The 26,907-nt window shown below is 42.8% G+C and overlaps 2 long non-coding RNA genes across 2 annotated transcripts in view; one reads left to right on the top strand and one right to left on the bottom strand.

Moving 5' to 3' along the window:
• Positions 1-26,907, top strand: part of LOC140625693 (uncharacterized) — a 236,830-nt gene that overhangs the window by 180,548 nt on the left and 29,375 nt on the right. The window lies entirely within an intron of this gene.
• LOC140625691 (uncharacterized) lies at positions 13,842-25,378 on the bottom strand. Its single transcript, XR_012025023.1, has 2 exons — positions 25,111-25,378; positions 13,842-14,005 (listed from the first exon to the last, which is right to left on the bottom strand). It is a non-coding gene; the product is annotated as an uncharacterized lncRNA (long non-coding RNA).

Here is a 26,907-nt window from a genome sequence, read left to right on the forward strand (position 1 = left end):
GATCAAGATGAATGAGTTAAGATCTAAAAGAAACTAGGGGGGATCCCTGGGTGGCTCAGTGGTTTAGCTCCTGCCTTCGGCCCAGAGCGTGATCCTGGAGTCCCGGGATCGAGTCCCGCATCGGGCTCCCTGCATGGAGCCTGCTTCTCCCTCTGCCTGTGTCTCTGCCTCTCTCTCTCTCTCTCTCTCTCTCATAAATAAATAAAAATCTTTTAAAAAAGAAAAGAAGAAAAGAAACTAGGAGTTAACTAGTTCAGAAGTTTTGTATACTGTTTGAGTGTGGTCCGCTTTGCAGTTTTTTCCTTCTGTTTTTCCTCTTATCAATAAACTGCAAACATTTTCCTGGTTAAAATTCATTTTTGACAGAAGTATCCTAGGCATAGTATTCAATCAGATAGATATATTACAGTTTAAAAAATTCCCCAACATTAGATATTTAGGTTTCCTACTTTTTATTATGAATTATGATACAATGAATATTTTTACACATGTATCTTTTGTGTATGCCCCTGATAATTTCCTGAGGATATATTTTCTACAAATGAGAGTCCCATGTGTGCACCTTAAAGTTTTTGCAAATAATTGCCAAATTGCTCTCGGAAAGGCTCCACTGATCCACTTTTCCTTCTTTCAGCACTGTACGGGGAATACCTGACTCTGCACGCTCATTGGCTTTGGGACTTCTTTTTCTTTATAAGTCCTTGTAGTTTTAACTACTAAAAAGGAGGGCATCTCACTGAAGTTTTAGTTTTAATGTCTGCTTGCCATTGAGACTGAAGTTTTAAATAGATTTTATTCATGCAATCTTTTTCCTGTTGTTTATTTGTGCCACTCTACTGTTTTCTGATTGTCTCAATATTTGTTTCTCATTATCTCATTGACAGCAGGGCTCTTTTGGCCTGGTGTAGTACCTAGAACATGGTAGGTACTGTAAGAGAATGTTAAGAGACTGGTTTCTAGGACTTCACCAGTTACCCGCCCAGAAAGAGGGTGGCAAGTTTGCTCTGGTCTTATTATCTTAAGCACCCACCATGATTAAAGAATCAAAATTTTTCTTCTGAATCATGATTTGGTTACATGGAAAAGTTTCATTTCTGCTACTACACAGCCATGTATACCTACTCTTAAAGATCCTTTAAATGTAAAGAAGAACTGAGCTCAGTGACCTTAAATGTCTATTTTCCTTTACATTTCCAACTCCCAAGGGATTGTAATGAAGCCTCAAACTCAGAAGCTGCTGTTGCTCCCCAGGTCGAAGGGCATCGGGTAAACACTAGATAGCTGGGAAAGACCCAAGTTAAGGATACCGACATCTCTAGGGTGGAGGAATAATCAGTCTTCAATGTCTGAAAAGAAGAATGAGGATGGCTGAAAGGATATAAAAGCATACAACATAAGGAATGATTTAAAGATCTGTGGGTATTTATCTAAGAAAAGAAGTCATTTCAGGAGTGAGAAAACATAAAATCTGTCTTAATTGCACTTTAATTATAAAAGCTATGAAAACATGAATTTTTATGATGCAAATTGGATACGACATAGTGGATTGGTGAAGGAACGTAATTTACTTTGCGCAAGCTACTTAGCTTATAAATTGATTCGTTGTTCATTCATTCTCTCACTCATTCATTTATTTACTATTTAGTCATTCAGCAATATGTTTTAAGTTTCTAAGAGGAGCCAGACACTGTGGTAGATGCTGGGAACTCAAAGGAGAACAGTTATTTCTGCCATTATCCTGGCTGTCATGGAGATTGTAGAATCAGGAATACCACTGCTTCGGGATCAGGAACTAGCTCTGCTCTAGGTGGACCTAAGCTGTGAGTGTAACATGCTGATGAGAGACTTTGTCTATCATATACCTGTAGGAGATAAGGGCTTAGAAGAATCTCTAAGAAATTCTGTATTGATTATAGTGCTGGTAATGACAGGAAAACCAGGGAAACATATTTTGCATACAGGGTAAGTTCAGCCAGGCACTAGATTTGCTCCATGATGTTTGAGTTTTAAAACTCTCCATGTAAAGCTATAAAGAACCTTTATTTCAAAATATCTTCACAAAACAAAGCATTCTACTTTGTTATCTTGAGTCTTAAGATCTCTAGCTTTAATATTCTCTTTCTCATTGAATGATTATTATTATAATGCGTTATTTTAGAATGCAAGCTTTCCTGGAATGCTACTATTGAGTGATGGGCCAGACTGCATTTGAGCTCTTTCTCATGTTCTGCATGATCAAGTGTCAAGGAAGATCAATCACCCGAAGCTGCAGGGAAGACTATTTTGCTTGCACATAAGGAAGAATTTTGTTAAGGAAGAGAAACGGAAAAGATTATCATTTTATTCCCAGAGGAGTAATGAGTTGTCTCTATAATAATGATGATAAAGTTGAGGATGACAGCAATAGCAGTGACACTAGTTGCACGCTTATGACGTTCCCATGTGCCGCGCTCAAAGTTGTGCATACATTACCTCATTTAATCTCAAAATACCTAAGAGATCTTATAATCCATACGTATAGATGGTGAACATGAGGATAAGCTAGGCTAACCACCCAGCACGAAGTCACAGTTAAAGTGGCAGCGCCAGGCTTTGAATACCTGCTTTGGAGGACCAGCTCCAATGCCTGTGTTCTCAATTATTAGGCAATTATGTCAGGTTTTCATCACTGGAGGTGTTCAAGCATAAATTGGATTAGTGCATGAATGAAACAATAAGTAGGGGATTCAAACCTCAGATGAGAATGGGGGTCACTGGGCTGGTTAACAGCTAAGTTAGTAATTCTAAACATTCTTGGTGATGGATTCTGTTGAGAATTTGACAACAATATGTGGACTTTCTCCCTAGAGAAATCCATGTGTGCACACAGATGCAAACCATCACGAGGCCACATTTTAGAGAGTGAGGATGCTCATGCCTCCCTTGACACCATCTGTGGGCTCTGGGTTGAAGAGCCCTTGCTCAAAAGATACTTTCTGCTCTGGTACATGCTTTTGGAGGTGGATTTCCCTCCAAGTTCTGACTGTAAGTGTTGAGATGGTGCCACCACCATATGGCACTAGTAGAAAAAACAAAACACTGAAATAAGAAGAAAGAGAAGCCTTCTTTACACATTTCTCAAAGCAGGCTTTATGTGCCATTGGAAATCTCTCCCTTGGCTGTTACAATTTCAGGTGCATTCAGAATGACTCAGAAATAGAGACACAAACCATATGTAAAGCCTCCACTCATATTATTATTTATGGGGCACCAGAGCCTGTCCCTCCCTAGCAAGCCCCATTGCCAATAAAGAAGTGAAGGGAGATTTGGGAGGAGGGGCAAGAGCGTGGAGGGAAAAGTGTCTGTGGAAGGAAATATTTTTATACATTGTTGATTTCTGGTTCCTGCCTTGCCTGATAGCGCATGTGTTTCCAATCTGGAATGAACCCGTGAGCTCAGTATCTAGAGAGAGGCCGTCAGGCATAGGGCCCCTCCTCTGCTTCTCCACATCCCACTCCCTGCCTGCACTCCAGTGGATGAGAGTTCTGGTACCAGGGGTCTGGAAAGCATTCCTCAGCTGGCCTGGGCTCCCTTAGTCTGGCACCTATCTCAAAAACATATACGTGTGTCTGTGAGCACGTGTGCATTGTATGGGGTTTCATTCTCATTTAAACCTTCTCATTTGGACATTTGGATTGCAGAAGTTTCCGGGGGATTATGGATGCATGTTAGGGCCTTCTGGGTCCCCTGAGGAGGGTTACAGTGTTTTTCCTCTTCTCCGACCAGCCCTTCTATTTTAATGCATTGTTACATGCTTAATTGCTTTGGCATTAGTCCTCAGAGCAGGGCTCTTTGCACAGGTTCCTGATGATTTCTGGGGGAGGCTCGGCAGGGAGGCAGGACTGCAGAGCAGGGGAAAGAACGCCAAAGGATGTGCAGAAAGCATGTTTCTGCCGCTCTAGCCTTCATGTCTGCTCTACTTTGACTGGGGCCCATTATCTCTCATCAGGCCATTGGAAATAGGCTCCCAACTCCTTTCTCTGCCTCTGTCTTGTTCCCCTTCAGTCCATTCACCATGCAGCTGCTGGAACAACCTTTGTCAAGCACAAAAATGTCATTATTTTGCTTAAAAGCCCTCAATGGCTCCTGCTCTCTTGTTATAAACAATAATCCTGGTAACTTCTACTAGTTATGAAGCTCTTACTCTGTTCCAGGCACTTAGCAAAGTATTTTTCATGCAATACTTCTGATAAGATTAGTTTTGAGTGAGATTGGATAAGATTATCCGAACGACCTAACCAGTTGAGGTTTACTGTTCTCTGCACTTAACTGAAGAGAAAGCTGACACTGAGAGTATGTAACCAAGGTCACACAACTGGCAAGCACTGACATTGCATGAAGTTGTGTAGCTCATACCCTGCACAAGGGCATGAGTGGTCTTTATCTACCCTACCTACATGAGTGGTAGGGTAGATAAAGATTTAAATCTAGCCAGGCCTTTGCTTGCCAAACCATTTGTATCCACGTTTGCTCTTATTCAATAGGGAGCAACACTCAATCTTCGGGTCTTAACTTACCACCACCTGTGACTGCCACTTTCTACACTGGTCCAACTTGGTGCCAGTGCTTTAGAAACCCAGGAATAATCAAATATGGCTACATACCTCAGAGATTTACAGTCCTGTAGGGGAGACAGGTGACATAGACAGATGATCCTCCCATCCGCTGGAGGAGACAGGTGGCCATGGGATAATTCTGTTTTAGTGGACTAAGTTTAAAGTAGAGCTGTACACAACACATTCTGGAAGCACAGAGGAAAACCATCTTATCCACCTTGGATGGGGAGCACAATACAGAAAGGGGCCCAGGAAGCCTTCTTCCAGGAAAAGAGTGCCTGAGAAGTCTTAATAATGGGCCCAGTGAGCCAGATGAAAGTGGCAAGAGAGAAGGAATTCTAGGCTTTAGGAACAATGTGGAGGTGTGAACAACACTGGGTGTCTATGGTCTTGCTTTGAAAAACTCCTTTGTAAGTAAATTTGCAGGGGACAAACATGAAATCTTAAGGGGAGATTTTGGATGGAGACTTTAGCCAGAGTAAATCCATGAAAGTTTTTTACAAAAAAAATTTAAATTAAATTTAAATTAAGGACAGTCTGCTAATAGGCAATGACCTTCAATGTGGCTGAAAGTATTTCCAGTAGCCACTGGGATTGTAAAGCTTGAGAATCTCCCTTCACTGGGGGTTTAATGGGATGTTGTGAACACATTTTGCCAGGTGGAAGATAATGGACATATTCAGAGGACTTTGTCTGTGTTTGCTTCTCTACTCTAATGTGCTACCTTTCTGATTTTATGATATATGCTGTCCCCTGGCCAGGTAGAAAAAGCTTTGGGTCACCTGTACTGAGTGGCACATCATTTCTAGGCAGGTATTTCTTAGACCCCCTCACAAGTATGTGGGACTTTATTGCCTTTGCTGTGGTCACTGTTCACTTGATATCAAAGCCCACCTGGTCCGTCACACCTATATCTGCTCCATTTTCATGTGAAGCTTCACTGACTAATGAATGCTAAAGTCTCTCTACTTCTTTATTTCTAAGGCCTCATGGCATGAAGATCTATTCTTACTATGCCATTTGTTTTTCCCTCTTGTTCTTGCCTTATTAATTTTTTTAATCCAAGTAATATGTGAATATAACAAAGTCCTACCCCTGAGAGTGTATGTCATTTGCAACTCTTGGCTTTTCCATTGTGCTTTACTTTTATGTTTCTAACTAATTTGCTCTTTATTGTTGGATCTTTCTTTTGCTTAAGACATCATGTATTGGCCTCCTACATGGGAGATGAAAATTTTAGGTCTCTCACAATACTTAGTGCACATAGTTAGCATAGTTTAGTTCTCTGCCCTTGCAATATACACAACTTTTCCCTTTCTACATTCCACAATTATGTCACAATTTTGCTTAGGCCAATACTACATTTTTACATGGTTATGGTTATATAAACATTATTAATATTGAGCCACAAAATATAATTACATTTCTTTGTTTTATACATCTTTTTTCCCACAGTGGTTTTTTGTTTTCTATGAATCTTACAAAATTTTTCCTCAAACTCTTACAGAATCATAAAGCTCCTCTCAGCAGAGTCAGAAGGATCAAGCAGATTATTGGTCTACCTCCAACCCTCTTTCAGGCCCCTCAGTGGCTGCCCTTCCCCACCTTGCTCAGACTGCACAGGTTCATCTGCAAGCCTGCTGTGCAGCTTTCCCTGGGATTCCCTCCACTATCTTACTCTCATGCTCTCCTCTGATTTAAATTCCTTATTTTCTGATACTGCATCTTCCTCTTTCTTGCTTTATTTTCCCCCTTCCCCACTCTATTTGATGGAACAGTAGCTTCTTGAGAAGGGTACATGGGAGATAAAGAGTACACGGGAGATACATTTTTAAAAATGTCTTTATTCTACTCTCCCACTGGCCTGAAAGTTTGGCTGGCTTTTGCATTCTATTTGGAAAAGCTTTCTGCACATTATTTTGAAGGCATTGTTCTACAGTATTTTAGTTTCTATTATTGTTCTTGGAAAGTCCAATGCAATTATGATTCCTGATTCTTTTTTTTTTCTCTTTCTCTGGAAGCTTTTAGCATCTTCTCATTCATTTGCCTATTCTGAAATTTTATAGTAACATTTCTGTATGTGGATATTATTTTTCTATAAGTTGGTGGGCTCCTTCAATCTAGGAACTCATTTTTGTTTGGGGAAAATTTCTTTTTTTTTTTTAAATTTATTTATGATAGTCACAGAGAGAGAGAGAGGCAGAGACACAGGCAGAGGGAGAAGCAGGCTCCATGCACCGGGAGCCCAATGTGGGATTCGATCCCGGGTCTCCAGGATTGCGCCCTGGGCCAAAGGCAGGTGCCAAACCCCTGCGCCACCCAGGGATCCCATGTTTGGGGAAAATTTCTTGTATGATTTTTTAAATTACTTCCTCCTTTTGATTTTATATCTTCCCTCTACTAGAAATTGGATATAGATTTGTCTGGATTCATCTTCTAACTTCTTACCTTTCCTCTCTCAGTTTCTATTCTTTAACTTTGGTTCTGGGAAATTTCTTGAACTTTAACTTCTAATCCTTTCAGTTGCTTTAACTTGATCCTGGACTTGGCAGTTGCCAGGAACTTGGTGATGGTGAGGCATAGGGGCCACTACAGTGGCAGAAAGTATGATAAGCAAAGATACAGAGGCAGAAATGCGCGGGTATGCTGTAAGGAAATGAGCCAAGCTAGACTGGAGAGTGTAGGCCAGGGAGTACTTTGAAGGCCCTTGACTGCTGATGTAAGTAGCTTGCACTTTGTATTCTTGGCAGGAAGAAGCCATTGAAGGATTATGACACATACCACAAAGACAAATAAGCAGTTCAAATAAGACCTGACGCATGTAAATATTTGCCTCAGTTATTGAAAATGACACTAGAGATCGATGTTACTAGTGCATTGAATACAAGTTACTTTGCAGTATTGAAATTGGATTGAGTAAACTTATTTTCTATCCACTCTGAGGCTCTTTGCTATATTCGGCCCCTTGACTGGTTGGACTTTGGGGTTTGGTCTATGATCAGATGAGCATCTGTCTGTGGGCCACCTGCCTTGATTTATATGGGGATCAGATAAAATTAAAGGAATGCATAGTGTTTTCAGGGCTGATGGGAGGATACATAAAGGCCTGGCAGACTGTATTAATCGAGAAATGCTGATGAGGAGTGGGGAATTCTGAGAGGAATAGGTGACTCACTGAATGAAGATATGCTAGAAAACACAGAGAGGTCTCAGGAAGCTCAGGTTTTATAGGCTGCAACAGCTCGCTGCCCAGGTTCTTCATCCGTGCTTGATTAGGATCTCAGCACTGGGTCATACAAGAACCAAAACATCATGGAAAACTAAAAATGTACTCAACCAGTCAACTGTTTGGTCTATATGATGCCAACTAATTTCAAGGGAAACTACTGTTTAATCTCAGTTGTCAGTTGCTGTGGCAACAAATCAGCACAGTCCTAGTGCCTGACACATCTGACACATTGCTCAGTGCAATAGCAACATCTGGCACCACATGATTCTTGTGGACAACCCAACAGTTACCACAGACTATATAGGCTTAGTAATTACTTGTCAACACTACCTACCAGTGGCCAGAAATTTCCATTGGTCCTGGAGGGCTCAGCTCATAGAGTGAGCCATGGTATAGGAAGATTTTCTTGTCTTGACTCTTGGAACCAAGCCTGGCCTTTCTGGTGGGCCAATTTGCTGAGACCAAGTTTTGTCCTTTGCTTGTGTTGTGTATTTTCAATTCTGCAGGGCTCTGTTTAGAAGGACTTCATTGTTGGTTCTTCAGAGGTCAGCACTATGGTCCTATTACAGATAGAACCCAAACTCAAAAGTAAATGCAAGCTGAAAATACCCTTCTAATGTGTGATTACCTCTATTTTGTATACAAGTAGCATTTTACTCACTGTATGCTACAATGCACTGGATTCTCTCTACCTAAACTTTTTTCCTTAGGGTCTTCCACTCGATAATTAGATGCCAAAGCTTTTTCCTTGCAAAACCCTTGGCCTGATTGTCCCTGAGCATTCAGTTAATGCATGTAAAACATACTAATTGCTTAATATTTGACATATAGCAAGCTCTGAATGGATGGTATTAATTAAATTACATTACCCCCACAACATGACAACTCTAACATCAACAGAGGCTTGCCCAGTCTGAAAATCACCTTCTGTTTGGGTTCCTTTTTTTTTTTTTTAAGAGAGAGCCAGGGGTTGGAAAGTGGTAGAAGGGGCAGAGGGAGAGGGAGAGAGAATCTTAAGCAAGCTCAGTGCCCAGAGCAGAGCTCAATGCAGGGTTAGATCTCATGACCCTGAGATCATGATCTGAGCCAAAATCAAGAGTGGGGCTCTTAACCAACTGAGCCACCCAGGTGGCCCTCTGTTGGGATTTCTTATGAATAGTCATACCTAAATAGTAACACTAACTGGAAATATCAGGAAGGAAGAGCTGTTGGCTTCTCTAGTGTGTCCTGCAGTCAGTGTATCAGCTTTAAGTGGTGATCCAGGAAGGGAATGTGTGCCTTCCGTTTATGACAGGGATTGGTGGCCCCTGTTATTTTCTTGGTCAGCTCCAAGTCATTCAATAGAAAAATTCAAAGCTAGAAGAAAATTTGGGGATAGTGTTAATAGCTCCTAGTTCTCCCAATTAAAGAAATCTAATTAGAAAGATAATAATTCATCCTTCTGTCTATAGCTTAGTGTCTTCACTATTGTTCTAAAAACAGTGAGAGAGAGAAAAGACAGAAGACACAGTTATTATGATCAGAAATCTATCATTTAGTTGGCTAAAGAAGACACTTAAACACAAAAATAATAAATAACCTCAAGAAAATATTTTTAAAACTTCCAAGGTACTACCCAAAGTGATCTACATATTAAATGCAATTCCTATCAAAATATCAATTTTTTTGCAGAAATAGGAAAAAAATCCCTCCCAAAATTCATATATAATCTCAAGGGGGCACAAATGGCAAAACAAAACCCCACAAAAACAAAACACCCAAAAACAGACACCATGAAAACAAACAGTTGAAGATCTCACTCTACCTGATTTCAAAACTTACTACAAAGCTATAGTAATCAGAGTAATACAGTATCGCCATAAGGACAGACCTATAAACCAACAGAATAGAATAGAGATCCCAGATATAAACTCTTGGGTATAAGGTCAAGTGATTCTATACAGTAGCACCAAGATCAAAGAGGAAAGGATGATCTTTTCAACAAATGGTATTGGGGAAACTGCATATCCACAGCAAAAGAATGAAATTAGAGCCTTACCTAATGTTATATGCAAAAATTTAACTCAAAATGGATTTTAAAAATTGTGTAAGAGCTAAAATTATAAAGCTCTTAGAAGAATATGTAGTAATAAGGCTTCATGATAGTAGATTTAGCAATGATTTTTTTGTATGGTATGAAAAGCAAAGGCAACAAAAGAAAGAATAGATGAATTGGCCTGTAACTCAACAACAACAAAAACAACCCAATTTAAAAATGGTTAAAGCGGGATCCCTGGGTGGCGCAGCGGTTTAGCCCCTGCCTTTGGCCCAGGGCGCGATCCTGGAGATCCGGGATCGAATCCCACGTCGGGCTCCCAGTGCATGGAGCCTGCTTCTCCCTCTGCCTGTATCTCTGCCTCTCTCTCTCTCCTCTCTCTGTGTGTGACTATCATAAAAAAAAAAAAAGTTAAAGCTTGCATAGCTTTTTTCCAAGGAAGATATAACCAAAAAGCACACGAAAAGACCTCATCATCACTAGGCATAGGAAATTGCAAATTAAAACCACATGACATACACTTCTATCTATTAGAATAGCTATTACAAAAACAGAACAAAAACAGATAATAACAAGTGTAGTAAGGATGTAGAGAAATTGGCACACTGTGCTTTGCTGATGAGAATGTAAAATGGCTCAGTTTTTTGGAAAGCAGTATGATAAATCCTCAAAAAATTAAACATTGCATTACTAAATGATCCAGCATCTTCACTCCTAGGGATATACTCAAAAGAATTGAAAACAAGAACTCAAACAGATATTTGTACACCAATGTTTATAGTAGCACTGTTTATATTAGCCAAAATACAAACATGTGGAAACAATCCAAATATCCATTGGCAGATGAACAGATAAACAAAATATAATGGAATATTATTTGTCCTTAAAAAGCAATGAAAATCTGAAATGTCATACAACATGAACAAATTTTAAAGATATTATGGTAAGTGAAATGAGCCAGACACAAAATGACAAATATCGTATGAGTCTACCTATATGAAGTACCCAGAATAGTCAAATTTATAAGTCAGAAATGGTAGTTGTCAGAGGCTGGGGAGAGGGAGAAATGGGGAATTATTATTTAATAGGTATGGAGTTTCAGTTTTAGGAAGGATTCTGGAACGTGGATATATTAATGCTGTTAAACTGTATACTTAAAAGTGGTTAAAAATGATAAATTTTATGTTATTTATTTTACCACAGTTAAAAAAAAAAATGTCTCTGGAAATCCAGATGAAAATAAGATGACCAGGTTGGGAGAGAATGGAGGAGGATAGCTTCCTGGAGGAGGTGGACTTACAGAAGTAATGGTTGCAGTTTGACAAAGAGAAGAGTGGGGGGCGTTTGTAAAGGGCTCAACGTTGGGTCTGGCTAAGATGTGTGTGGTGCATGCACAGAGCCCTGGTCTGGCAGGAGCAGAATACAGAGCTGGTGCTCTGTGAGAGAATAGATTGGATAAACCCAGCTGGTGGGGATGAGCCTGCAGGAGAAGGACGGCTGCTTGTAGGGCCTGGGAGAGACCAGGGCAGGCTCTTGGGAAGGAACTAGTTGCCAGAAAGAGAGCCCATTGCTGCTGTGTTATCAGAATGGTCTAGAAGAGAAACAGTAGGAGAAAGAAGGCAGGGGGAATGGCTAGGATCCTGCTGAAGCAGCCCACACCCGAGGTCTCAGGGCTTGGGCCGGCGGGTGGTAAGAGTGGGAATGAAGGGCCAGGGCAAATCTTTGCAATCAGGCATGGTTCCCACCTTCTCTTCTTGATTGCCAGGGGTTGTTTGGGTCCTCTGCAGTGGGGAGCAGAGGGCCAGAGCCTCCCCTATTTGCAACTTTCCTGTGTGGGCCTTGTAAATGTGAGTCAGATGTGTACAAGGGATAGACCGAGGGTGTTTATATGGATTTCCTCCAAAAGATTGTCTCGTATAGTAGATGACAGAATTGAATTCAATGGTGGCTCTTTCCTGCTCTTAAATACTGTGACTCACTCATTTATTTGAATAATAATTTCTCAGCTCTTAGCATGTGCCAGGCACCACGTGAGGCAAATTCAACAGTGAATGGCAGGAATCTGTTCTCGTGTGGCTGCCTCCCCTGTTTGTGTCCTCCCTCTTTCAGTGAACTCATGTGCCTAGCCTAATACCTGGCAGAGAGTAGATCCTGAGAATGGCACTCCTTGTTTTTACTGCTCCTCGTGGCTCTCGGCCTCCCATCAGAGACATCCTTCATCACTTTGTCAGTGCTCATGTGTTCTGTTTGCACATGCACACCCCCCCCCCATTTTTTCTGGTTGTTGTAAAGCTAATCCCAGATCACCCACAGTCACTGCCACAGCACAGGCATGAGCTCACCAGGCAAGAAGTGGGACTGATATTGCTTAGCAACTGGGAAAATAGCTCCAGCAGGCCCCAGAGGGGCTCCACACTTCATCCCTGGGCCACGTGGAAACGGAAGAGCTTCAGTTGAAGTAAAGATACAAACAAACTGAACTGGTCCCCAAACATCATGCTTCACGTTGCCTGACACTCAAGGGAATGATCTTATTTGCATCCTGCTTAACTTCTCTCTAAAGCTCCAACATGTGCCTAAAAGGGTCAGATCAGATGGAATAAGCTTTCAACGGTTGGAACGTCTAAGTCCTCTCTTAGACGCATGCACACGCAACGATGTATACTTTCAGATGCACACGCACACACCGTTTGAGGTGACTTTGTGTTCTTTCAGGATGTGCTGAGTCAGCTGTTTGCAGTCAGAGCCTGGGAGCTATCCTGTGTGTCTGGAACAGCGAATGAGGACAAAAATTGCTCAGTCGGCAATGTTTTGCAAGCACTTGTGATGAATATCTGCTATCCTTCCTGGGTCTTCTGCATGGCTACAAACTGCACTAGGTGGGGTTGTTCAAAATCCAGGACAAAATGATGCTGTCAGCCACACAAAATGGGGAGGAATGGGTTTCCAGGATCTAATTTCAGGAGCTAATCAACTGGTAGTCCTGGTTTGCCTTCAGAGTTGCTATAGCTGTGTGTTCAGTTCCCACAGAGAGATGATTTTAAGATAATGGAGAGAGATTTTTCATCAGGACAGCCAACCTGAAGAATTTTCTGCTGGCTTGCTACATCAGAAGCAGGAGCCGGGCAGAGTGAGTTTTGCAGTAACCGTGTGAAGATTGCTTTGTGCCCCTGGCCCCTAACCATGGATAGCAGTATGATTAAGAAACTAGAGTAGAAGGCCGGGAGTAAAGAATCCTCCGCCTATAAGTGATGGTACGTCACACCGGGAGGAGAGGGAGGTTTGCTGGGCTCACACATTACAGCATAAGGTAGTGTGTCCTGGTCTGCCACTCCCTGGCTATGTGACCTAAGGCAAGTTGTCTTATGTAAAATGAGACTAATGATACTTCGAAGGGTGGGTGGAAGAAATATCAAGGCTGAGTTAATATAGTCAAAAGCCCAGCCCCTGGAGGCAGTGGTAACTTCTCCCACTCTAGCCAATAACATTTAATTAATTGATTAAGTTTATTTTAGAGAGAGAGAGAGAGCATGAACAGGGGGAGGGACAGAGAGAGGATAGGATCTCAAGCAGACTCTGCAGTGAGCGCAGAGCCCAACGTGGGGCTCAGTCTCACAACCCTGAGATCATGATCTGAGCCAAAATCAAGAGTTGGACACTTAACCAACTGAGCTACCCAGGTGCCCTGCCACCTAACATTTAGGTGTGTTTTTCACACCCCTGGATTCCACCTTGGGTGACTTTATCTGGTCAAGTGTCATCAGCTAACCCAATCCTTAGTCTCTAGCCTTGACTATGTTATTCCTACTCAATCACTTCTTGTCTTTGGCAAGTCCTTCTTCTATTCACTTTTTTGATCCCACTAGTCACACCTTGATTTCCTTCACACTCCCTTGACCCAACTCTGTTAGCATCAAATAATGTTTATTATCCTGTAGTCAAGTCCTAGCTTGTTAGAAAATTACCATTCCCCAAGCCGACATTTAACATTTACAAGATAATTTAATATTACAAGTTTCTAAAAAATATTGACCCGGTTCATACAAACTTAGACTTAGGGCTTTTTTACTTCTTCAGTCATTATCTTAATCTTGGGGCTGGACTAGAGCCAGAGTGTTTTGGTTCCAATCTGCTAACATCTTCCTCCTATGGGAGAGAGGCGAGAATTAGAGTGACCCTGAAAGGATTGTGAGCCAGAGCTAATCCAGGCTAACTCTAAAATGAAAAAGGGTCTGTAGAATGGTCATCTCCACACCCTTCCCTCCAATTCACTCTGGATTGCATTCCAACTTGGCTTCGATCCTTACCAATTTATTAAAATGGCTTCTGCTAAAGTCAGTAACATGTGCTCTACTCAATGGGCATCATTATTATCTTTTTTGGGGGCTGTTTAATTCACATTTTTGGACTAATTATCCAGTCTCCATGGCTGATACTATCATAAGCATTGGAAAGAACACATACTTAGTAAAAAAAAAAACCCACTGATTTTAGACACTGCTCTCATAGATCCTTTAACCTTCAGGAAATCAAGAATTTCTGGAAACTATTAAAATTATAAAGAGGTTAATATTTATAAGCTTTTATCCTCAAATTTTGCTAAATGTAACCACATTAAAATACTGACATAGTATATATCTTTGATCATAAAGCAGCAATGTATAAGAAGCAACACTATTATATATGTCTTTGAGCTGGGAAGTTTCTCTAGTGATTAAGTCATGTTCAGGCACAATATTCAAAAATATAAATCCTTTTTTTTAAAGATTTAGAAAAAATTTAAATTTATTCATGAGAGACACAGAGAAAGAAGCAGAGACATAGGCAGTGGGAGAAGCAGGCTCCCCATAGGACCACAACCCAAGCCAAAGGCAGACGCCCAAACACTGAGCCACCCAGGTGCCCCCAAAATATAAATTCTTATACAATAGTTTCTCTAAGTCTCCTTCAAAGTCTTCAATTAACAGAAATACTTAAAAATATTTTAACTATAAACTAGTTTACAATGATTTTATTTTTTTGAATCTTGAAACTTTCTACACATACTGTCTTACATTTCTTTTTAAAGAACTAATGTTCATCAAGTAATCACTATTATCATCCTCATCTGATTCAAAATTTACCCTTTAGCTTTTTGGGCTCTGGGACATACTCAACCACCTTTATAGGAACACATCTTCTTTTCCTTCTGATTCATCCTTCTTAGCCAATCCCTAAATAACTCTTAGTAGCAATATTTTGGGAGCACTGCTGTCATAGATTTTAAGGTGATCTATAATAGCCATATTTCTAAATGGTACTGACATATTGGCTTTTGGACTTCTGCTTCAAGTAGAAGTCTCTAGACCAGTGCTTGGCTTACTGGTTTATTATAAAAGGATAGAGCAACAGCCAAAATAATTTGAGGAGATGCATGGGGCAAGAATTGGGGAGGAATTTCCAGGCCCTTCCCTGTCATGCCATCTTCCCAGCATTTCTATGTATTCACCAACCTGCAAGCTTCAAAGATGAAGAAAGATTTTTCTTTCTTTTTTTTTTTAAAAAAGGATTCTATTTATTTATTTATTTGAGAGAGAGAATGAATGAGAGAGAGAGAGAACGGGCAGGAGGAGAGGGAGAAGCAGTGTCCCCACTGAGCAGGGAGCCCAACATGGGGCTTGATGCCAGGACCTTGGGATCACAACCTGAGCCAAAGGCAGATGCTTAACCAACTAAATCACCCAGGTGCCCTCAAAAAGATTTTTCACCTTTCTTGTTCACTATGGCATGTTCACACCACTGACTATTCCCTCCTTCTTGGAACATTCTGTTGCCTTCTGTGACACCACACACCCCTGGATGGCTTCCTGGTTCTCTGGCCATTTATTCTCTCTGTCTCCTTAGATGGATCTTTTCCTTCTGCTTGATTTTGAATTGTAGACCTTCTCAGGTTTTGATCCTAAGACCACTTTTTCTTCTCCCGTTACTTCCCTTGGGGAGATCTCACCCACCTCTATGGCTTCAATGACTATTTGCAAGATGACAGCTCTGAAATCTATGTCTCCAGATAAGGCTACTCTTTTGAACTCTTCACTCCCACATGTAGGGCCTGTCGAGTTTATCTACTACCCTAAACGCATCTACTTGTCTCTTTTGGGCAAACTCACCACCCCTCACTTGAGTGACTGTGGCAGCCTGAGAGGCTTCTCTGCCTCCATTCCAATCGATGTCTTCTGCACTTAGCAGCTAAAGTGATTATTTATAAGTGCAAACCAGACTTCATTATTTGCCTGTGTAAAACTCTCCTGTGGCTCATCCTGACTCCTAGGATCAAGTCCAATATTCTAACATGGCTTCTTAGGTCTTAAATGGTTTGGCTCCTAGTCATGTCTTCAGCACCCTGGCTTCTTCCAGGTTCTGGAATTTACCAAGTTTCTGTCCATCTCAGAGCCTTCTCACATTCCATTTCCTTGCCAAGTATGCTGTTTTTATACACTCGTGGACTTTTCCTTTGTGGCACTTATCACAATTGCCACTAAGTGTTTATGAAATTATTCATTTATTGTTTATCTCTCCCACGGAAATGTCCCATAAAGTCAGGCACCAGATCTGTTTAGTTTGATTCTTTATCCCTAATGCTGAACACAGTCTTATTTGACGGAATAAATACCTCTCAAAGGACTGAACAAACCAGTGAGAGGCGAAAGGATGGGAAGATCCTGGCATTAGGCTTTTGCCTGAACCTTGAAAATGGTTGCTTAGGTTGGTGCCTGTGAATAGATGTGAAGCCCAACCTTCCTTCAGATGTAGATTTCAACTTCCACAGAGGGACTGTGTCAAGGTCTTTGGGTGTCCCAAGGACAGTACCGTGTGTGAATAATCTTGATGACAACAATCGGTGAGACTACATGGTGCCTGGATTGGCTTAATTGTGAAGAACAAGATGGTGACATCGTCTCGCTCTAACAAGTAATGAATTGATAGAATGAGGCTATAAAAAGAGCAGAGTTCATGCTCAAGCAATAAACACACTTGGGTTTGAATCCTAACTCAAAATCCTATCATCTTATAAAATCAGGCAACTTATTTAGTTTTTCTGAGCTTCTGGTTTGGGTAACTATTTCATTGGGTTATTGTGAGAATTAAATTATATAGTCCATGTTAAGTGCTTGGCAAAGAGTTTGGCACATAGCAAGAGCTGATTAAATGTTTCTCGTTGTTGTTGTTGTTATTATTATTATTATTAGTGGTCTCAATTCTCTAGTAACAAACTATTTGGCCTGGACAAGGTTGCTTCCTTCAACTGTAAAATCGTCATCTTTTTTCAACCAAGTAACCTCTATAGTTTCTGTAGCTTTAAGATTCAGTGATCTTTTTAAGATCTTTTTAAGATTAAGATCTTTTTTTAAGATTCAGGGAACTTTTAGGTCTCATCCATGCTGGAACTCTTTGAACCACTCCCATGGGAGATGTAAGAATCTTTTCTCTTTGGAGCCATACTCAGACAGACTTGTCCTGGAAGATAAACAAGAATGACACACACAGAAGGGGAAAGTCCAGTCTAGTCTGGCCTTGTCCTGCCTGGAACCTGGCACTTCTGGGTGAGATTATAGACAGATGTTTCATGACAACCACATCATGTACATCTTTCTGGAAATGATGGCAGGAGAGAAATCAGAGAAGCAGGACGACTTGAATTTATTTTCTTGGAAAGATTTTGTTGGCAAGATTCATGCTTTGCCTCATAAATGGGCAGGGAGGCTAAGTGAGCAGGAATAACTGAGTTTGAACTACTCTCTCTCTGCTGACCGAACCCAAGAACATTGCCTCTAAGAGCCTGGTCCTTGGCTTCAGCTCACACCTGCCTTCTCCAGAGGTCCCAGGCTGTCTTTCTGTCGCTTTTGGTGATCTGTTTGATAGGATACATGAGTAATTGGAATCCATTTGGAGGAAATGTATGGGAGGAAAAGAAGATAATTTGGAGAAGAACAATGACTTTAAGTAGGAAGAGATGGGGGAAGATTGGGGGTTTCCCAGTGTCATAGATAGGATTCTATACAGTTGAGAGGCAGAAAATCCAAAATCAGTATATTAAGGTTTATCCGACCCACACACTGAATGCTAGAGACCCACACCAGGGTTGTTACTATGGCTCCTTAATTGTCAGTGACCACACTCCTATGCTACTCTTCTGCCATCTTCAATAAACAGTTTCCATTTTGTGGCCCAAGATGATGGCTCCAACTTTTGTCATCACATCTGCATTCTAAGCAGCTGGAAAAGGAAAGAGAGCAAAGGGGAGGGGAAGGGCCCACATCCCTTCCTTTTAAGGACACTTCCCAGAAATTGAACACATTGCTTCAAACTTCTATCCTGCTGCCCAATACTTAGTCATATGGCCCCATGTAGCTGCTGAGAGACTGGGAAATGTGTCTTTTCTCTGAGTAGCAACACGTCCACCTAATTTTTGTGGGGTTCTGTTACTGAGGAAGAAGTTGAGACAGGTGTTGGAGGACACACCCTAAAAATAAGAATGGACACAATAGGGTGATGTCCTAGGAATAGCCAGTCAGTCGGGGGTGTCAGCTCTGGGGCCAGGCAGCCAGACCTGGTTGGAATCCTCATTCTACCACATGCTAGCTGTGCACTGTTAAGCATGTTTCTGAATCTCTCTCAGCACCATTAGTAAGTGACACTAATACTAACTCCTTCTGAGAATTGTCACCAAAATTAAACAAGGTGATGTTTGTAAATTGCACAGGGTTGTCCTGGCAAATGACTGGAAGCTTACGATAGACTTAATGATTATAATGTTTGGTTTGGATGCAGAACCTCCCCAGGATGTCCTTTTCCTTTGGCCCTAGTGAGAATGAGATTTCTAGCTGGCTGTCATCATTCTTGTGACCATTACCCACACCCTTCAGAAAGGCCATCATTTTCTCTTTAGATAGATGAATCTCTTGCTTGGATTTTTGAGTTCCTCTGAAAGCCAAGATCTCCTGGACAGAATGGAGCCCTGACATTTCAAAAGTAAGAGCTTACAACAAGAACATATCAGTGAATTCCCTCTTCAACAGTGCTTCATTCTCTCAAACATGCATTTGATTTAGGCTTCATAAGGCAGTTATTGTCCATTTATTAGTGATTGTTTATTAAAAACATATTGTAGCCTGTGGTGTGGTCACAGAACACCAAAAACAATCCCAGCCTCCACCTCTACCTTTTCTACCTAACACCGAATGGCCCGTGTTTGTCCTCCTCCAAAAGGATTTCAGTAACTGCTATTCATTGCAAGAAGGGAACACACTTAAGGCTATTCCTGCATCTCCATCCCAAAGATAACTATACCCCAACCTATGCCCCTAAAGGACAAGGCATACGGTGAACTCAGATATCCGCTGGCTGGCTTTCTTCTGCAGGCTGTGGATCTTGCCCGCGTGTCGTACTTGCTGTCACACTGAGGTGGAGCTAAGTTCTGTGTGATTTCTTTACACAGTACCGGAAGCGTCATGTATGATCTCTGATAAAACTGAAGCATAACTAATGATACTTGACATTTATATGAAATTTTGCAACTCATGAGGCATTTTTGTATGTTAATAAAAAATACTGACAATACTAACCATTTATTGACTATATATACTAAGTGTGTTATACACATCATCTCTAAATTTTACTATCTAGCAAGATGGACATTATTGTATACCAGTTTTACAGATTAGAAAACTGAGGCTCAGAAAGCAGGGATGACTTAACCAAAGACATAAGCTCAAAAGAGGCAACTTTCAAAAGAGGCAAAGTTGGGTTTCTTATGCATTTTCTTGGTTTCACTATAATTTCTTGCCTCTTAAGGGAGCCAGTAGAAGATAGAAAAAGGGGATGCACATGGGTCATATAAATGCCACCAGAAGGAAACATCTCAGTGCCACAGCTGGTCCCTGCAGGACAAAGCTACAGGTTCTAAGCAGCCAAGAAGTCACTCATTTTCTTGCCTTCTCCCAAGTTCCTTTCCAGCTGGGGGAAGAGGGCAGCTATTTTTGAGGGTTACTAGCTGGGAAGGGCTGGCGATGCAGAGATGTTATCTTCTCACACGACAGTCCTAGCCGAGTACCATTGGCAGGCGCTGATGGTCACATCAGGGGTGGCCGTTTGGACCCTTGATTATTACTCAAAATATTAATGCCACTTTTTCCTTTTCATATTTAATGTTAGTTTTCTCTTGGCCTCTTTCATTCTATAATTGTATCTCTTCAGTGAGAACATTATTTCTTAAGCATTAGTACTTTTTCCTATAATTTTTATAAAACATCTTCGAATTGCACTGTCAATATTGTAGTAACATAAAACTACTAATTGTTCATTTCTTTGATCATTTAATATGCTATGCAGTTGGATTATTTTATACTTTCTATGTCTGATTTTATGACTTGTTTTCTTTTCCTGATTGCTTTAACTGTGGTTTTTATATGTAAAACATCTGCTTAATTGAAATATAAAATATTGCAAAACATACACTCAGAAGATTTCACTCTTATCCATAACTTCTTCAACCCACTTTCTTTAGGTAACCATTTTCATCAGTGTCTGGACTCTTCTTCCAATTTACTTTTGCAAATATTAGTATGAGTATGTATATAAGTATGTTTTACTCATTAAAATATTCTTGTTTTTTTCTTTCCTTATTTTTTTAAAGATTTTATTTTTTTTATTTGAGATAGAGGGAGATAGAGCAAGAAAGAGAGAGAGAGAGAGAGAGCATAAGTGGGTGTGGAGAGAAGCAGATGGAAAGGAAGAAGCAGACTCTCCACCAAGCAGGGAGCCTGATACGGGGGCTCTATCACAGGACTCTAGGATCATGACCTGAGCTGAAGGCAGATGCTTAACCCACTGAGCCACTTAGGTGCCTCTTTTTCTTTCCTTATTAAGGCAAAATATTTAATTGCTAAATAAGACTGAATATGATGATAGACCTCACCCAGTTTCTTTCTTTTTTTTTTTTTTTAAATTTTTATTTATTTATGATAGTCACAGAGAGAGAGAGAGAGGCAGAGACATAGGCAGAGGAAGAAGCAGGCTCCATGCACCGGGGCCCGACGTGGGATTCGATCCCGGGTCTCCAGGATCGGGCCCTGGGCCAAAGGCAGGCGCCAAACCGCTGCGCCACCCAGGGATCCCAGACCTCACCCAGTTTCTATTTACAATGATTCAAAAGACATGGACGAAAGTAAGATACTGGTGAAGCATTCTTCCTTTGAAGAGGTGCAGGACCACGTGCAGCGCCTCTCTGTCATTTCCCTCTTGTAGTAGGACACATTCTGGTCCTTGTTTAACATGCGAGGATTAAGCAATGACCATGGACTGTTGCTGTTTTGGCTGAGAATCTGGCAGGATTTTCACATGAAGGGTAGGTGGTTTCCCACATTGGGGATAAAGGAACTGTTTCTGGAATTCACGAATAGCCAGGTGGAAGGGATGCATGAGACAAGATATGGGGGAGGAGCCAGGGCTTCTATGCCCTGAACTGTTCACCATGTGTTCACCAACCCAGAATCTCAGTCATGCCCTTTGAGCGCTGTTTGATCAATAGCATTTCGAGCACTGCATGCTTGTCGCTGAGCTGAGAGCTTTGCAAACATGGTTTCGCTGAATTCTTACAACCGTCGTGCAAAATAGATACTCTTATCTGCTTCACAAATGAGGAAAACCTTTGTGAACGGATTCGGAGGTTAACGCACAAAGATGTAGAGCTAAGAGGCCAAACCAGGATTCACTTCCAGTTGGATTCCTCTGAGCATTCGAACACCATCCATCTCCCTGCTACCCAAAAGCTCATCCCATGCCGCTTCGCTTTTTACAAAAAACCTGCACAGGTACCTGTTTTTTGCAAACTGAAAGGAATCGGAAGAGCATTTTCACTTTTACGGGACAGCATTGCTTCTTCACTTGAGGCCATTTCAGCTCATGAAAGGTCTCATAGGAACTCCACTTTGGGCCAGCAGGGACAGCCTGGGTACTGAATGCGAATCAAGTAGTCATCACAGTAAAAACTTAGTAAAGAGCTCAGGGCCTGGCACACAGCCAGCACACGGCAACTGGTGATTATTGTCTAATCAGGATTCGGGGCCCACTGGGGGCAGGGAGTAATCACTGCGTGTGTAGATACATCGTTCTATGTCTCCGGGTGCACACACAGAGCGGGACAGCACGGTAAAGGCTTCCCAGGCCCTGCCCCACGATGACTTCAGGAGTGAGGACACCATGGAGAAGGGGCAATGTACCTTGAGCTCTGCACCGCTCGAGGCAGGCCGCGTGGACGTGTTTGGGGACGGCCAACAGCTCGGCTTTCCCAGAGGAGCCCGTAAGGCCCGGCTCCGAGTCTCAGGCTCTCCTGGGGGTGAAGGAGCCTGGGAAAAGCTACGACAAGGAACAAGAAGCTCATTGCCAGCTGTAAAAGTTCTAGGATTTGGTGTCCAGAGAAAAGGGAGAGGACATGGGTTTGCTGAATTTTCAGATCTCAGAGTAACCAAGGGGGATTTCCTGACTCTAGTAACCGGCCGCTAGCTGTGCTGAGTCAAGGAAGTGATAAAGAAGCAGGGGAGAGGCAAGTGTTCGACATCCTTTTTGGGGGGAAATGTCCAAAAAATGATTCTGGCCTAATCTTACCCAATCTTTGTAGAAAACAACTATGGTCGCTCAAGGAATAAGCATCACGTTTGGACACAGCATCTTCCAGCCCTGGGGGCAGCCGCCCTCCCCTGTCACTGAGCCATCCTCTCCTAGTGCTCCCCTCTTCCCGCTCGGCGGGGCCTACATCCAGCTCCCAGCCCCAGCCCGTCCAGTCTGCCCCATCCTGTCTGGCCCACTTTTCAGCCGAGGGGGCTGCCTCAGGAGACATCGCTAGCTGCTTGCCAGACTCTTACTAGGTCAAACTCCACTTTTGTCTTTAAACGTGGACATGTTGAGCCAGAAAACTAGGGTAAGCCTGAACCCTTTACCTGGGCCAGGGAGGAGCGAGAGCTGTATCCCAGACAAGCCCAGGGACAGAGGGGGGCCACCAAGAACGGACTGATTGGCCTTTGTTAATGGGCCTCCTTCTGTCTTGAAATGCTAACAGCTAGAGGGAGTTAAAAGGATTTCTGAAAGGTTTATTTTGGGGTGGGTTTGAAAGCTCCCCTCTCTTGCTCTGTTTTTCTTTTTAGACAGCTTTGCACAAGGGGCAGTTCTCCTGCCAAAAGGCCTCGTAATGCCCCTCTTTGGGGACTGAATTTATCCGCTCAGCTGTCCCTTGTAAATTTATTCCTGTGTGAGATTTTTCCCAAACCATTCATTCCTCCGCTTAGCTCAGGCAGCTGGAATGCAGAAAAAAAAATACATTTTTTCTTTTTCTTTTCTTTCTTTCTTTTTTTCTTTCTTTCTTTTTTTCCCCCCCAAGAATGTGCCTTTTGTGTGCTGGGAGGGGCTGGGCTGAAAAGAAAACAAACATGTGAGCCTGTGCACCTACACACACCAACACACACACCCCAACAGCCCCACAGAGGTCTGGGGGGCTGCCCTGGATTGCAGGGGGGTGGCATAGGGCTCCTGGGATGCCAGCCCATGAGGGTGTCTGCAATATGGGCTTCGGGTCCTCAGCCTGGGTCACAGCCAGAGAAACACCTCACTGGTTGTCTCCATGGCAACATCACAGTTTAACTGGAATGGAAAGCCTTGGTGGTTGAGAGCCAGGAGCTGCTTTCCAGCTGCACGTGTGCACAAAGCGGGTCCATGGGGAGGAGGAGGAGGGTGTTGGGAAATTTTACTTTATTTTTCCTTGAATGATTATGGTCTCTGAGGCAGGTGAGGGCTGTAGAAGGAGTTGGAGGTGACATACGTGCTTAAAGAATTTGGGCTGCCTTAGGGACAGTGAGAATTTTCCTGCAAGGCACAGTCACTGGGGAGGCCTTGTGTCTTGGGCAAGCGGGGAAAGGCATGTTGGTATGAGCAGGCTTGTGAGCCGACAGGCCTGCCTGTCCTCTGCGCTCCCATGAGGCGTCTCTTCGGCGGCTAAGCAGCCCATAGGGACAGTTGAAAATTTAGCTGCAATGGCAGAAGAGTCAGGACAGGGGTTTGTCCCGTTTTCTGGAAAGGACTCACGGGCCGTGGAGCAAAGGGGGTCTGCAGTCAGTACAGAGAATAGAGGTCCAGGCGTCCTGCTGCGTGACATGCCCGCCACGGTCAGAGCCTGCAGGTGAGCACCAGCACCCCAGTCCTGGGTTCATGTCTATGCCCCCCAGCATCCGATCACACCTGGTATCTTGGTTTTCTTTCATGGCAGACAATGTCGAGAATGTGCCTATAGAGGACATTCACTTCCTTGGGGCAGCTACCACTGATATCCCTAGAGCACCAGGCTACTACCTGGGGAACCCCAAGTGTGATACCCACTTCTCTCGCTTTCTGAGCGGCCTGCCGCCAGTCTGGTACCTGAGCTAATTTGCAGGGTTGTGTTTTTAGGGAAGGAGCTCTTCTGCTGTGTGCTTTAGGAACCACCCCACCTCCCTTACCCACGGTTGGGTTGATGGGGCCCAGCTGACTGTGTACCACACCCAGCAAGAGGCAAAAAAGAAAGGGAAGATGAAGGCTCTACTTTTAGGAAGTTGGCCGTCCGATGTAGAGTATGGTAAGAACTATGGGAGGCCCAGGTGAACTGGAGAACGGCTCTGAGAGGGGCCAGTGGGGCCCGCTGAAGGCTCCTCAAGCCTCCATGTTCACAAAACCCAGCTGCTTGTCTTGTTCAGTGGCCCATTCAATAGATGCCTTGGGATAAGTGAGTTTAAGGGCAACTATTGTTTGCTTCTGGAATTGCAATATCACTTAATGGTGAAGAGTTTAGCACTTGATGTCAGACCGACCTGGATTTGAATCCTGGTTCCCCTACGTACGTAGCTATGTGCATAGCTATACAACCTCGGAGAAGTTACCTGTTTTCCATAAACTTAACTTTCTCAACTGTGAAGACTAAATGGAATAATGCGTGTGAAGCACCCAATTTTTTTCTTAGTTATTACCATTACTGGCTATGAATTAATTTATATATATATCTCAGAAGTTATTAGCTGGAGGCCCACAGCCTGAACCTGCCCTTCCCCCAGATCCACATGGGTTTTGTTTGGCAGATATTGTGTTGTATTTTAAATAACATTGACTTGGTTGCCAACATCTTAAAATTGGGAAATTTCACATAAAAATCGGAATTTGGGGCTTATGTTGAAAAATCATTAGCTCTGACAAACCTGGCACCAGTTTCTTGCATGGTAACGGGCGGCTAGCTGCAGGGCTGAGTAGGAGCTGGCGACTTTCCAGGGGGTCTACACTTCCAGGGCGCCATCGCCCCCATTCTTGCTTTTGTGTTCTCTCTTCCCGGGGAGCATATCCCCTTTGGGTCCTCACACCTGTTGGGTCCTTTCTGACTTTAGAATTCTAGTTATTTTGGCTCAATGATGTGTAGTAAAGGCTTCTGGAACTCAGCAAGTAAAGGATTACCTTGCCAATAATGCTTCTACTGCTTACATGGGAGAAGTCTGCTAGCCTCTTCTTTGTGATCCAACAGAGCCGTTGCCTTTATTGCTCTCAGAAATACCCCTGAGGTCAGAACTTGCTGGCTCTGGAGTCTCCCTTGCCTGCCACTGGCCACTGGTTATAGTGGTATCATGTCTTCCTTGCTCTTTCTCCAAAGTCTGAAATGGGCACGACCTCGGGTTTGCAGTTTGGGTAGGCACTGATGTCTGGGCATAAGAGTAACGAGCCTCAGTACTTTTTGGTTGGATCTTTGTTTTTCCAAATCTCCTTGAGTCAATTCAATCGCAATGCTAGATGCTGCTGCTGGCTGCTACCCAGAAGTACTCTGTGGTGCCTGTGTGGGAAGGATGACGACAGGAAGGAGCCTCCTTGCTCTCTCTCTCATTCTCCAGCTTTTTATTTTTTATGGGCTGGAGGTGAAACCACAACAGCAGAGAGGAGGTGAAGGCACAGAATGAAGATAACAGCCCGGAGTCTTTGATTCTTTTCTTCATGGGCTCTTTAGTGGACTCAAAACTGCACAGAAGTTCTGTGAGAGCTGCTTTCTCCTATCTGCCCCAGACAGATCCCTGTGGGTAGGGTGCTGGGTCTGGGTGTGAGTAGAGTTCTGGGAGGGGCATGGGGTTGAGGTCTGGGAGGGACCACTTGGTTGTTTCTGTGGGTGGGTCCATTTCTCTGACCCATAGTGAATAATCCTGTGTGAGTCCCAGCTGCTTCACTTCCCTCAGGCTCCTACTCAGAGTAGAGGGTTTCAATATTACTATAGGTTGTTGGTTATCTGCACAGTGTGAAAGAGGATGACTGCCATTGGGAAATGTGACTCCAATGACTCTATATTTGTCAAATGCTCCAACTTTGGGGACAAATGCCCTATGAATCTTAGTTTTATAGGTCTGTATGTGATGATGGATGAGAGACTTTGTAAAAAGAGCGTGATGTTCCCTGCCATCATATCTAGAAAGCAGGAGTAGAGCAACAGAGCATTTTCAGACTGAAGAAAATACCATTCATGCAGAATCAAGCTTGCTATTCAAGTTCCTCTAGTCACCTTAACAGGGGGGCAAGAGATGGCCAAAAGAAAAGAAAATCACATTTTATTTTCTAGAATTTTGATAACCTTAAGATAATCTACTCATGTGTTCACTGATCTACAAAGAACTTGCTTCTGTCAGAGGTTGGGTTTACTTAGCCTGTATGTCTGGACATCAGTGGCCTTTTCTTCTTGAAGTATCCAGCTCTTTGGCATTGTGCAGACAGGCCCTTCAGGTGACTGAAGGGAGTGATGAGCCTGCTGGCCTGGGGTTGGCCTGTGAAGAGGCTGCTGGGACCCTATGCATCTCACGCAGCCATAGGAAGCTGGGCAGGGGAGGGCCCCGAGCCCATGTAAGGCCGTGTCCTTCACACCAGGTCACGCTGGATGTGGGTAGTTTACCACTACAAATCTGCACCAGAATCAACTGGAAACTCTGTAAGTGCAGATCCACCAAGTCAGAGTGCTGGAAGTGAGCCGG

The sequence above is a fragment of the Canis lupus genome, chromosome 3 (genome assembly GCF_048164855.1).
Source record: "Canis lupus baileyi chromosome 3, mCanLup2.hap1, whole genome shotgun sequence".
In the NCBI taxonomy this organism is placed as follows: Eukaryota; Metazoa; Chordata; class Mammalia; order Carnivora; family Canidae; genus Canis; species Canis lupus.